Below are 15,171 nucleotides of genomic sequence, written 5' to 3'. Positions count from 1 at the left end.
ATGAATATACTATTATAATTGGAGACTTCAACACCCCTCTCTCAGAAATGGATAGATCCAGAAGGCAGAAAATCAGCACAAACAGAATCGAACTGAACTACACCATCAGTCAACTGGATATAATTAACATCTATAGACTACTTCATCCAACAATAGCAGAATATCAAGTTGACATGGAGCATTCAACAAGATTCCACATTCTGGGACATAAAACACACCTTTACAAATTTAAAAGAATAGAAATCATACTACATCTGTTCTCAGACCACAACGGAATGAAACTGAAAATAAATAACAGAAAGGTAACTGGAAAATCCCAAAATATGTGGAGCTTAAACAACACACTTCTAAATAGCACATGGGCCAAGAAAGAAATCACAAGAAAAAGATAAATACTTTGAACTAAATGAAAATGAAAACAAAGGGTATTAAAATTTGTGGAATGCTGTGAAAACAGTGCTTACAGGAAAATTTACAGCATTGAGTGCATATACTAAAAAAGAAGAAAGATCTAAAATCAATAATCTAAATTTTCAGCTTAGAAAACTAGAAAAAGAAAAGCAAATTAAATCTAAGTAAGCAGAATAAAAAAATACAAATTAAAATTACATAGGCTTCAAGTTGTACAAACCATTGTCACCCCAATAAATTTTAATTTAAGAAGTAAACAAACAAACAAAAACAAATTAAAGCAGGAATCAATTAAATTGGAAATAGAAAATCAATAGAGAAAATCAATGGAACCAAAAGCTGGTTCTTTAAAAAAGATCAATAGAATAGATAAGTCTCTAGCCAAGCTAACTAAGAAAAAAAAGAGAAAAGACACAAGTTACTAATATCAGAAATAAAAGAGGGGCTATCACTATAGATCTCATAGAAATTAAAAGGATAATAAAGGAATATGAACATCTGTATGCCCACAAATCTGAGAACCTAGATAAAATGGACCAATTCCTTGAAAGACACAACCTGCCAAAACTCACACAAGAAAATAGATGATCCGAACAGGCTTATATCTATTACAGAAATCGAAGCAATCATTACTAACCTTCCAAAGCAGAAAGCATCAGACCCAAATGGGTTCACTGATGAATTCTGCCAAACTTTTAAGGAATTATACCAATTCAATAACATCTCTTTCAGAGGATAGAAGCATAGAGAATACTTACTAACTCATTCATTATATGGAGCCAGCATTACACTAATACTGAAAGCAGACAAAAAAAAATTACAAGAGAATGATAGACTAATATCTCTCATGAACATAAACATAATCCTCAAAAAAATATTAGCAAGTCAAATTCAAAAAAGCATAAAAAGAATTATACACCATGACCAAGTGGGTTTTATCCCCGATATGCAAGGGTGGTTCAACATTCGAAAATTAATTAATGTGATCTATCACATCAACAGACTGTAAAGAGAAAAATCACATGATCACATCAATAGATGCAGAAAATGCATTTAACAAAATCTAACATCGATTCATGATAAAAACTCTTAGTAAACTAAAAATAAAGGGGAACATTCTCAACTTGAAAAAAGACTAATAAACAACCCATAGTGAACATCATTCTTAATGCAGGGAAATTCAAAGATTTCCCACTAAAATACGGTACATGGCAAGATGTCCACTCTTGTCTCTTTTCCAACATCGTGCTGGAAGTACTTGTTAATTCAGTAAGGCAGGAAAAGGAAATAAAAGGTATACAGATTGAGAAGGAAGACATAAACCTGACTTTATTCACAGGAAACAGGGTTCTTGACTTGAAGTAGGAAGATGTGTATTCAAAGCCTTGTCCTGAAACTTAATTTCTACATGACCTTGAGAGTCTCAAGCCTGTTTCACCCTCTGTGAAATGGGGTATTACAATCCTTAGAGAGTTTTCTTGAGGAGTAAAATAAGTTTATGCACATGCAGGCTTTAAGAGAATGGAGGCATATGAAGTTTATCAATCAATGTTAGATGAACCTGAATCTAAGAGTGCTTATGAATGATATAGTTCCATTCAGAGTGAAACTGTCAGTAAGGGACCATTGCTTTTTTTTAATAAACGAATAAAATGTGTCTGTCCTAATAAAACCTTTTTCCCTTTTCCCCCTATGATTTACATTGGTATTTGACCTCAAATACCACCAGAAACAGTTCCAATTTGTGTTTAAAAAAACAAAACAAAACAAAATACAAAAACCAAAACAGGAAATATAATATTAGCCACGTCTGGATTTTACCTCTATACGAGCAACAGTCAGCTCTGTTACCATTAATTGATTTGAAGTTCTTCATCTGTTAGATGGACATAATATCTGCATAAAAAATTTGCTATGAAGATTAAATGAGAAGTGGTGAATAAAACAATGTGGTTTAAGTACGTTGAACAGTAAGAGTAATTTTATCATAACTTTTTTATTAATACGATTTTAATGATCCTGAGTTTATTTATGTGCCACTATATTGTTTCTACACCATACACAGTAACATTGGAAAATTAAAAAAAAAAGTATATCTTTTTCCCTTTAACGTTTGCTAAAAGGTGAGTTTGCAAGTAGATAATACATTGGATAGTAAAGTAGTTTACACGCATTTGGTGAGGTAATTAACTTTTCACTTGTGAAACAACCATAAAATTGCAAGTTTGGAATATGGTATTCTTGGTAATACTGGCAATACTCTTATTTGCCTTCGTATATTATTGTAGCTGGATATTTATACTAATACATTTGATTAATCATTGTGGTCGATTACATTTTTGGAACAGTTTGCTGGTAATGAATCTTACATCAAACTTTAATATTCAAATGATACTCTGGTGACTTTCTAAATACTAACCTAAACAAAGAGGTAACAAGAGCTAAAAGAATAGCCAAGCTTTGTTAGTAAAAATGCTCTAGTAAAAATGACATATATTTGTCTTTCTCTTCCTAAAATGAATATCTATGCATTTTAAATCTATTTCCTGGAAAACACTTTTGCATTAATTTCATGCATAATTCAACAAGGTCAATTCTGACATTTAAAAAAATCATACAGTAGGTGCTGAAATAAATTTTCAGGAAATAATATTACCAGATTTATGAAAAACACAGTCATCATTTACTATTAGAAATTCTGCAGGTTCCACATTTAACCCAGCAAAATATATATATATTTTATATATATATATACATATATATAAATATATATATGTATATATATACCTTTTTATATATATACATATATATAAATATATATATATAAATATATGTATATATATACCTTTTATATATATATATACATATATATATATATATGTATATATGTATATATATATATATACCGTGTTTCCCCAAAAATACGACCTAGCCAGACCATCAGCTCTAAAACGTCTTTTGGAGCATAAATTAATATAAGACCCAGTATCATATTATATTATATATATTATATTAAAGACTGGGTCTCACATTATAGTAAAATAAGACAGGATCTCGTATTAATGTTTGCTCCAAAAGACGCATTAGTGCTGATGGTCTGGCTAGGTCTTATTTTTGGGGAAACATGGTGTGTGTGAGTGTGTGAGTGTGTGTGTGTGTGTGTGTGTGTGTCTACATGATTCATACAATCATGTATTTTGCAATTTCTAGATTTATGATTCTTTTATATAGACCGATATTTATAGATTTTTTTCACTCTCTAAAAATACTGAAATAGAAAATATGAAACAAATCCTCTTTTTAAACTTATAATCCTGTACTACTCATCTGATTTAATAGAAAGGAAAGAGAGAGAGAGACGGGGTGGGGGAGGAAGAAAGGGTGAGAGGAGTTGGGGAGGGAGGAAAAAAAACAGAAAGTCAAACTTTAGCATTCATCTTTAAGTTGAGTTTTGATTTAACCTAGTGATGTCTTGATTGAAACTAAAATGTCCATCACAAATATGAATGTCTTTTGTTCCCAACAATTTACAGCATTTCATGGCCTATTTCATTGTATCATAAATGTCATAATGACCAAATGTTCCATGAAATGTCATAAAATGATATGAATTACAGCTATCTTCTAGATCTATGTCTGGAAAACCGAGTTTTTGGCTCATGCTCAGGTAACATTGTGCTTTTTGTATTTGAAATCTCCGTGCACTGTGACACTGAGTTAATTAATTTTATTTTATTGTCCAAATGTACTATGGCTCTCTCTCAAAAAGAAATTCATTAGTCTGGAGAGTACATACATAACTGAGTTAAATAGCCCCCAATTATAATGCTGTTATTTCTTTAAATATCAGCTATTTTAAGATTCTTAAAATTTCAGCTTCACAAAGCTCTCTGGCATGACAATGCTTTACGACTGTTTCATTTTCAATATCAGGACATGTGTTGCTCTGGGACTTATTAAGGTGTAAGAGATTTTATCATACTGTTCAAATTCAGTAATGAACGCCACGTTCTTTGGCCACCCCATTCTCCCGTTATCCCCAGCATGCCAGAATGCAATTTGATAGTTTACTAAATGTGAGTAAAGAAAAAGGGAAAAGATCATAATGATGCTATTCACACAATTATGCTGCATATATGTGCATTATTAAACCTGTTTTCACAAGTTAGTTTTACTACTTAGCTTTAATACAGCTGGAAATTTAACTTGCTAGCTAGGAAGCAGTTTCTGAAATGTTAATTTCCAATTTATATCAACAGGTTTTTGTTTAGCATTTTTTACTTCTTTTTTATTTTTTCTTAATCCAAACCAAAAATAGATAAATGAATAATAACGCAACTCGTGGATTGGATTTTAATGTGTATTTAATGTGGATTGGATATTAACAAGTACTTATAGAGCCCCTTCTGAATCTGGGTACCGTAGCTTGGAGGAAAAAATAAACATAGCAACCTCTGTTGCTGCCTTTATGACACTTACCTAGGAGCTCAGAAAACAAATTCGCAATCATAAGTCCAGTTCTAAGTGTCTCGTTTTGGTAAGCTAGGGCCTTTTCTACAGAACACCATTACTCCAGATGCATAGAGGAATACAAATTCAAACACTTGAACCATCATTTTCAAGTTATTCTTATTTCTTTTTACTTCTCAGTGAAATTTCCCTACACTTTATCACTGAAGAAATTACAAGCAAACTAATTCAATCCGTACTTCTCTGTAGCAGTGCATCTTTGTGGACAACCAGTATAATTGTACAGTGAACACTTTGCTATTTGTGATTTTCCAGTCTCAGTATCGCTTTGCTACGTAGGAGGGGAGAGTAATGAGTAACTTGATATCCTGAGTAGCCATCGAATTCTCTCTCCTACTCCCACCTTCTTCAACAAAACATTTGTTTTTTCTTTCTTTCAACACCCAGTTAATTATTCATCACTTGGTTTATCACCAATCTCTGGCCTGACCTGTAATAGTCATTCAATAAATTAGCTGACAGAACCCCCAAAATAAGCTGTAGAGAGCTAAAAAAATATCTACAGAAGTGCATTTCACTTCATTTGGCATGATAGTCTTGCCTATAAGTGTTTTCCTAAAATAATTATTTATTTCTTTGTGGAAATAAGCTAACATGATTTTTAAAATTTTTATTAGGGTTAGACATAAGAGCCGTAAAATAATGGGGTTTGTCATATTGGAGGTTTATGTGGTTGGACAATGAACTTTAAGATAAATATAGGTGCTTAGCTAATTATGATGCCCCACGAGAAAACTCCTAAAGCCCAACTCAGCAACAATAGTCAGGAGTTTATATAAAGCAATTTATATATTCCAAGGGGAGAAATTACTACAATGCTTGGGGCACTTTATACTGTGGAAAAATACAGCGAGAAAGCCTTGTCAGCCTAATGTTTAAATAGTACTAAGTATATATGTGAATAAGTCTCTTGACTTCAACCTTTATGAAGTGGATCTTAATCACCAAAGAAAAGATTGCGAAAAAAAAATTAAAATGTCTATTTAAAGGTTTTATAAAGTTCTGAAACTTCCCAACTGTTTCGATTTGCCTAAAATATCAATGTATAGTGGTTTTGTGATTTGCCTAAAACATCAATGTATAGTGGTTTTTTTCTCAAGAATATTTCTTAAAGTTTAGCATATCATGAAAAATTTCTACACTTAGGAAAACTGTGTAAACTTATACTTTGAACTCCATGTGGTTTCTAATTAGTGATTCCGACTGCGAGAACTTGATACAAGAAAAAAAAATCTGTAGAAACATTTAAGTGCTTGGAGAAAAGGTGCTGGACAATGACAAATGAGATGACTAAGCCAATGAGGAACTTTTACATTATAGAGCAATATATTACTAAAAGTGTGCATAGTATAAATCATGTTTCCTATGTGGTTTGTTAGGTTCTAGTATAACTTTTAAATTTTCCTTTTAATTTGGTCTCTTAATGTCATTGTTGTACATTGTTAGATTTTTGAAAATTTTTAAAAAGAAATTTCAAATATATTTATAGAATGTTTTACTTGTGAATCACAGCATACGAGGCATATTAAAGGACAGGAAGATGAAGGAGACAGTTTATTCCATCAAAAGTTTAAACAGTGTATAAGGAGGAAGATTCCAATACCTTTAATAAAAGAAAAATGCACAGTGGATATGTTAGGGAGATGTTTTGAATATTTAGTACTTTTCTCATGTTTTTATTTTCAAGAGTGTGCTAAAAATTTCAATTGTTAATAATAGAAGGGAAAAAATACATTAAGGGTTCAGCTAAACATGAGTAACAAATACCGGGGGTGCCAAAAAAAAACGTATACACACATGACTGGTATTCATCTTTTGTTATCGGTATATATTACTACAATTTTAATACCATTTTTTTTCCGTTCTTAAAATGTATATATATTTTTTTGGCACTTTATGTATATGTGCATTCATTATAGTTTTCAGTTCCTCTGTTTTTGAAAAAGCAGAACACAGGTAGAGATTTTCAGGCCTTTTGAAAGCATTTTACACCTGTCTTACTTGCTGCAAAATTTGGTTGCCTTTCTTTCTCTATCTTAATATTTCCTCTTGAAGTCTATCATTTCTTAAAAGACAAAATTAACATTTTAATGTTTACTGTATGGCTGTACCCTTTGATATTTAAGATTTGTGAAAACTAAATGAAAGTCAAATTGAGGAGATGTTCAGGAAGCTAGAGAATGTGAACTTTGAACAAAAAAACACTGCTGTTTAAATGGCATGTCATGACCTCTTCTTGTAAAATATTTTGCATGAAATACTATTATGTCCTATGCAATCCAAAGCACTTAGTAAATTAATTGTTTGATATTTGGAATGCAATTTCCCATAGAAAACTATGTTTCTAGACTGGCATAGAAAACTCATTGATACTAGAAAATTAACTCAATGAAAAAACAAAACAATAACCTAACCTACATTCTATGTAAGAAAAATACAGAATACTGAAATAAAATACCGATGAGGCACAAATAATAAATATGAAATATATAAGTAAAATATGTAATAGATACATTTAATTTCCCTTGGATGTTGTTTTTGAAGCAAGTAAGGTGAAGTTCTAGGCTCTAATTAAAACATTAAAAATCAACAGCACTTGTTTTTATGTTTTATTTTGTTTTGCTTGTTTTGTTTTGTTTATGAACAATTTTACTTCAAAAGTGATTTTTTTTTTAATTATTGAAAGTTATTTTAATTATTGAAAAAATTACATTTATTAATTGTGATTCCAGTTATTTTTTTGGGGGGGGGGGCTTATAACTGATTTGCTTTTTAAATAAGCAAATGACTGAATTTATATATAACTGAACAAAAGTTGGAGAACAGTAAACAAAGAGAATATACCATGAGATCATTTCATACAATATCAAAGTGTGGTAGATGTTGATAGGGATTATCTGGACCATCTCTGAGGGGGAGAAAGGAACAATGAGCCAGTTGGTTCTCCTGCCAGCCCCTAGGCTGTTTCTGTAGTGGTCCCCCCTTAGTCACACGGGATATATTCCAAGACTCCCAGTAAATCCCTGAAACTGGATAGTATTGAATCCTATATATACTAATTTTTTCCTATATATACGTACATATGATAAAGTATATAAATTTGACACAGTATGAGAATAACAACAACTAACAATAAAATAGAGCAATATAAAAAAGATTTGAGGTGCAACAACAAAACTAGCTCACATTTTTTTTTTCCTTCTTCACAGTTTCATGGATAGAAGATTCTTTGGGGGGGAGGGAGCTAAAGAAATTAATACTTTTTTCCCCCACCTTCTCAGTTCTTCTAGCTGGGCTAATAATCAAATTCACAGAGACAGATTTACAGGAGAAAATCAAAATTTTAATACTTGTGCATGGGGAATTCACATAAGCATGACAATTTCCATGACAATGACGCAACACTGGGTATATAAGACATTTTGGACAAAGGAGCAGAGGGGTGATATTAGATTTCAGAAGTAAGAATGGGCAATTTACAGGGAGTTGAGGAAGAGTGGAATATACATGGCAGGCAAATTCTTGCTGGGCAACTCAGAAACAGCGGGACACAGGGAGTATCTAGCTAATAGGCTTGGAGTCTTCCTGACTAATGTTAGGGTGAAGATTCTTAAGGTGATTAAGCCAAAGCTCCCTTCCTAAAGCAGGTTTTTCTTCCTGACTCTCTTGGACAGGACCGGGGAGGAGGGAGTCAAAGGGTCTTTCTGAGTCCTGTTTCTTAATAAATAGCTTAAAATCAATGTCCAAAATAGTGGTTCCAGATGGCAAAATTTTGGTTTCCTTCAATTCTTACCATAGATCTTAGCAACCTCAGCATAGTTTCTTTCTAGGTCAAGAACTTTTACCTTTTCACTTGAAGGAAGCACTTACAGCTTCTCTTTGGCATATCCAAATTGCCAGCATCACTCCTCTTGTGCTTTGGGGCCACTATTAAGCAAAATAAGGGTTACATGAACACAAGCACTGTGGTACCTCGAGAGTTGATCTGATAACCAAGACGACGGTGACTAATGGCCAGTGAGCATCTACAGTGTGGACATGCTGGACAAAGGGATGATCCATGTGCTAGGTGGGCTGGAGTGCGATGGTGCAATATTTCATCGTGCTCCTCAGAAGGGAGAAAAATGTAAAACTTATGAATTATTTATTTCTAGTTATTACCATCTAATATTTTTGGATCTTAGCTGACTGTGGGTGACTAAAACTGCAGAAAGAAAAAACCCTGGATGAGGGCCACCACCGCAAAAATTATCTTGGTATTATCGAAAGCAAATGTGGATGGTCTTGAGGTGAACATGGAAATATACACGTGGTCATTTGAAACTACATAAGAATAGCCCTATGGATACTTGTAGCAAATATTGGAGAACTGCATTAACCAAATGGACTAACACCATCTCTAACAACTTCGCTAGACTTAAAATGTATGGATCAGCATGCTGAAGCTAAATTTGAGTGGCATATTAACCAGCCTTAGCTAACTTGCCAGAAAACAGTAAAACTCAATAGTAATTTGTTATTTTGGAGTAAATACTAACTTAAATACAATGTGTTTCATCTTTCCTTTTAATTGAGTTGTGCAGAACTATCCTTATTCATACACAAAAAGTCAAACTTCTACAATTCATTCCCCATACCATTTCAGAGTACCCATTATTGGAATTCAACAAAAAGCACATCATTTTAGCTATCTTGGGATGATAGTAAACAACAACAAAAATGATAAATCCATAGTTGAAATCTGTGAAAAATGTAATAAAGGAAAAGAATAGGATGCAATAATAAAGAATAACAGGGAAAACAACTTTTAGGGGAGGTGTTATGGAAAGTCTTGCTCAAAATGGCATTTAAGCTACAGTCTGAAGGGTGACTAGAAGTTATCCATTTGGAGAAAGAGTGTGCATTTCAAGCAGAATGAATTGTGCATGAAAATCATCATCATCATCGGCGTCATTATCCAATTAGATGAAGAAAAAGCTAACGAAAAAAAACTTCATGTTGTCTGGAGAGTATTTGAGCAATGGGGGCAGTGATATCTGTTCATGTTGGAGACAAATCGTGAAGTGTTTACATTATTCTGAATATAATGAGGAGATTAAGGCTGTGATAACATTATACCCATAGCAGACATTTTTCTTTTTCTTCTGGAAGATCAGATAACTGGATCATAAATTGGCTATGGGGTTGTCAACTTTACCTCCGGCTGATAAATCTAGGAAATGGGAGAGGAAAAACATAATAGTTTAAGGGTGTGGTAGCCTATATACCAGGAAACTGGAACTATAAAATCTATTATAAATAACAGAAATAGAACAAAACGGACTTATAGATACATGTAACAGAAAAAGGCAGTGGTGGTCCAGCTTCTGACACAGCTGGATCCAGGTGCTCAAACAGTGACTATAGAAAGCTATGTTTCTTCATCTTTTAGCTCTGTTTTTATGTATGTGATGTTATTTTTCATACAGAGTGACAAAGATGGCTAACAGCATCTCCAAGGTCATATTCTACCAGTTTCTACCAGGTGACTCCGATGAGATAGTGCTTCTTTCTGAATTATTCCCATAATAAAAGCCTCCTTTAAATCCATGTCACCTACCCATCCTGACTGATCACTGGAAAATGGAATGCTCTCCTTGTCCAGACCTGGCTCACATGCCCAACCCTCAAGCAGGTATGAGGTCAGGCTTTTCTGAATGACATTGGCTTAATATGACTGAGGTTGGAGAAGTTGTTCACTAAGGGAAACTCAAGATGATGTTATGGGGAGAAGAAGAAATGTATGCTAGGTGTGAGATAGATAAGAAAGTGGGAAATTACAGAGGCGTTCAGGGTACTGAGAATCACTGAAGGATTAAGAGAAACTGAGGGATGGGGAGATGGATTCCAGTGGGATTTTTAAAAATAAGCCCGAGGATAAAAGTACATATTCCTCAACTCCACCCAACACCTAACAAATCTGAACCAGAGGCTCTAGCGGTGTGTCCTGTCGATGCTCATTTTAAAATAAGAAGGCCATGATTCTTTGGCACTCAAAAGTTTGAGAATCACTGGAGCAAACTTGAAACCATGGGAAGGCCTGAGGCTCTGAAGAATTCAGTGTATATAATTTCTCTGAGCTTTGAATTTATATTATCTTTTTGTTTCTTGTTATGTGGAGAAAAAAACAACTTAAGCACAAAAGGGACACCTACCACATAATACTGAGTTTTTTTTTTTTTTTTTTTAAATGTTAGTACTTCCATCAGTGTATTTGTATGTGAGGAAATACTGACCAAAATCTATTTAAGATCAGTAAGACCTCTTGGTGATTTTGCTTCAACCTCCAAACTCTCGGATTTTCTCTCATAATAACTTGCAGCAGATGAACTGAGTTCTTGAAAACAGGTGTAAAAACTTGAAAATGAATATCCGTAAGTGTTTTTGAACATGAATAAATTGCAGGGTTTTGCTTTGATTCTGAATTTCTTACTCTGCTTAGATTGGAGTTAAGTATTTAGCACTCTCTCATTGTCAAGTGTCTTGCAAATCCTGGATGTTTCATGGCAAAAACAGCTCATCCTTGATTACTGCCAAGTCTGTTGAGATTTAGCCACCAGGTGTCAGTAAGAGTTGCAAAACAATAGGGTTTTGCAGAGTCCAGTGATTTTATTTATTCAATCTCTAGGAGCAAATTAACAGTTTGGGTTAGATCTTTCTTTTGTTGTTGTTCCAGGTAAGAGATGCAGTCCATTGACAGGCCCAGTGAGCACAGATAGAATTTAAATCTTTTTTCCCCTCTATGACAAGGCCTTGTTTTTCAGAATATAGGCTGGTTTTTAATTTCCAAGAATTGAGTACTTGAAGATTCATGGTGAATGAGGTAGTGTAGCCCACCCATAAGAAAAAAGATACATCTGAGGCTGGTGGTGAGGAGGCAGAGTACCTTGCCAATTATATGTAAACTACCAGAAATATCAGTTAACAGGGAATGACTAGAAAAGGTGAATGCTCTTAAACTATTTATAATATTGCAAAACAACACTATGCTGGGACAATTTTTAAACTTAATATGGAGTCTTTTAAAAACTAATCATTCATACTTTTGTATTAGCATTCTCACTTATTATGATTGTTATTATTATTATGGTTGTTGTTGTCTTTATCATTATTTTTTCCTCTGCATTTGTTGCTTACGAGACTTAAACACAAATCCATTTGACCCTGTACCAAGCCACCTGAATACCTTAGTTTATTTTTCTATTTCATATAAACCTTGAATTAAAACTTGAAATTAAAAATTTTACCTCATATCAATGATACCATTATCAAGAATTATTCTATTACTTATTGTCCTATGTAGAAAAGAGATTTGGTGAAATGTGCTAGCTCTCATCTTCTTGAGGATTACTCTACTAGTCACTGTGTTCTGGTAAATTGTTTGGTTTAATTCCTATTTCACTCTATGTTTCCTCAGAGGCAAATACTTCAAGGACTTCTTGGTGCAGCCAGACTCTCTAGTTGAAGTCTCAGCAAGGTCACAAAGTCTGTTGACTCATACGGCAATTCCTGTGTAGAACATACAATTCTACATCATTTTTGAATCAAATCCAATAAAGCAAGATCCCAGCTGTCCTGGTATCTGTTGAAAAAATAAGACTGACCTAGTTTAAATTGGTTCTCAGCATTATTTTGGATAGCATTTAGTTTTTCAAGACTGCAGGACTGATACAAGTTTATATTAGAAAATTTGAAAAATAAAGAAAATACCAAGGTGAAAAAGAGACAGCAGCTATTAATATTTTGACCTACAACTCTCAAGATTTTGTTATATTACTTGTTTCATTGTTTACAATATTTAGAAAAGAAGCAGCAGTAGGAACTGCTAATACAGAATTTCTTTTCCCTGGATAATAAATCATAAGCTACAATGGCCAGATTGTATTGTTCCTATGCTTCAGCAAGGTGAAGTCCCTGACAGCTATTACCAGGCGTATCGCACTAACATACATCTTTTTTCCTCCTTCAAACACAACACATTTCTAGAAAATGAAGTAGGAAATAATTATTGTATAAAGAAAGGTGTGGGGTAGGGAGAAGGGTTAACACAGTTTTGAATGCTCTGTAAACTAGGTCCAATATTGTAAAAAAGGTACGAGTATTTCCCTCTGGCCTCAAAAGAGTCTGGGTTGGGCCGGCCCGGTGGCTCAGGCGGTTAGAGCTCCATGCTCCTAACTCCGAAGGCTGCCGGTTCGATTCCCACATGGGCCAGTGGGCTCTCAACCACAAGGTTACCCGTTCAATTCCTCGAGTCCCTCAAGAGATGGTAGGCCGCGACCCCTGCAAGGAAGATTGAACACGGCACCTTGAGCTGAGCTGCCTCCCAAATGGCTCAGTTGTTTGGAGTGTGGGCTCTCAACCATAAGGTTGTCAGTTCGATTCCTCGACTCCTGCAAGGAATGGTGGGCAGTGCCCCCTGCAACTAAAATTGAACACGGCACCTTGGGCTGAGCTGCCGCTGAGCTCCCAGATGGCTCAGTTGGTTGGAGTGCGTCTTCTCAACCATAAGGTTGCCAGTTCGACTCCTGCAAGGGATGGTGGGCTGTGCCCCCTACAACTATCAACAGCAACCTGACCTGGAACTCAGCTGCGCCCTCCACAACTAAGACTGAAAAGACAACAACTTGAAGCTGAATGGCACCCTCCACAACTAAGATTGAAAGGACAACAACTTGACTTGGAAAAAAGTCCTGGAAGTACACACTGTTCCCCAATAAAGTCCTGTTCCCCTTCCCCAATAAAATCTTTAAAAAAAATAAAGAGTCTGGGTCTGCAGGCAAGGGTGGGGGTGAGTGATTGCAATACTGGTGAGTGAACAGAAATGTATCATGGTTTTTCGTGGTGTGCACCTGCTATTTGCCTGAAGGCTTCACCAGAACTTTGGTTCATGGACATTTTATTGATATTTGCCAGATCAAAAAAACCCAAAAATTCCAGTGATGTTAAGTCTTCCCATATCACCTTTTATTCTCTGTTGTGTTTCAGTGGGAATGTGAGGAGGGCTCAGTCAGGCATACTTAACGTTCTGCCATTTAACTTAGAAGGCCCTCATTACCGTTACTATGGATGTCCTCATTCTGAGTCATTAGTGGGCATTTTTCCATTTAGGGCTTTTAAGACAGTCAGGTGTAGTGCTAGCACCCATCACAATGCCTGTGACAAAATAGACACTGAAAAAATATGAAAAGAGTCACCAAATTAATTTTTAGGAGACAGCAATCTGTTTTCAAGTATTAATGACACAAAATGAATCATATTTTTTTCATTTGTCATGTTTCATCATTTAGTCGGGGCATCTGGTGGAAAGAATCCGAGGTCGGCATTGTTAATATATATGAGTGGTGGGGATCAAGCACATACCTGAATGATAAATACTGGACAGAATTATACGGAGACAATACTGAACAGTTAGATTACATTCAGCATAAATACAGTTTTATTTTGGGTAATGAATAATAAAAGAAATAATGGAGTTCAATGTTTGGTATGAGTGGGTAAGTGGAACACCATTTAACAAACACAGCGATATTGTCAAGAAGGAAACCATACTTTGAGAGTGTATAGGAGAGAAATTGGATCACAAATTGAACTTTGGTTATACTCAAACTGTGAAGTTGGAACATGACCTGGGAATATAACTAGATTTATCACTTTTGATGGTTTTCTGATTGCTTAGGCGGCCAGGATGCCCTTTTAAACTCTCCATCTGACTGACTGTCTGTATCCTTTCCTGCAGAGCACAGGACTCTGCTACAGTGATCCTTGTATTTGTCTTGTTCCAATGTGTCTATTTCAATGTGTTTTTCTCAAACAAGAGCGGAAAACCATGTGGAGATTGCAGCTGGTACCGAATGTAGTACTTCACCTCATGGTATAAGACAATCTTCAAGAGAACATTACTCAGTCTCCGACATATACAAAGAGAAACATCCTCTAGGGAAGATTATCTAGCTCACAGCACAAATATCTATTTAAAGATGTTTGCAAAGTGATATGTAACTTCCAAAAAGCCCCCAGATATCCTAAAATTTTGCACAGCACACAGATCACTTTCAAGAGAACTTGTAATTTCTCAGGCCATTTTGTTATTAAAAATACTTAGATATGAAATAGTTAAGAAGGAATCAGTTTTTAGTACCACGCTCTAACCAACGGCGCTAACCAGCCACTCAGAAATCAGTTTTTATAGTA

This window comes from Rhinolophus ferrumequinum, chromosome 5 (assembly GCF_004115265.2).
Source record: "Rhinolophus ferrumequinum isolate MPI-CBG mRhiFer1 chromosome 5, mRhiFer1_v1.p, whole genome shotgun sequence".
Classification (NCBI taxonomy): domain Eukaryota; kingdom Metazoa; phylum Chordata; class Mammalia; order Chiroptera; family Rhinolophidae; genus Rhinolophus; species Rhinolophus ferrumequinum.
The sequence above is the reverse complement of the archived record's forward strand: the minus strand, read 5'-3'. Positions refer to the sequence as shown.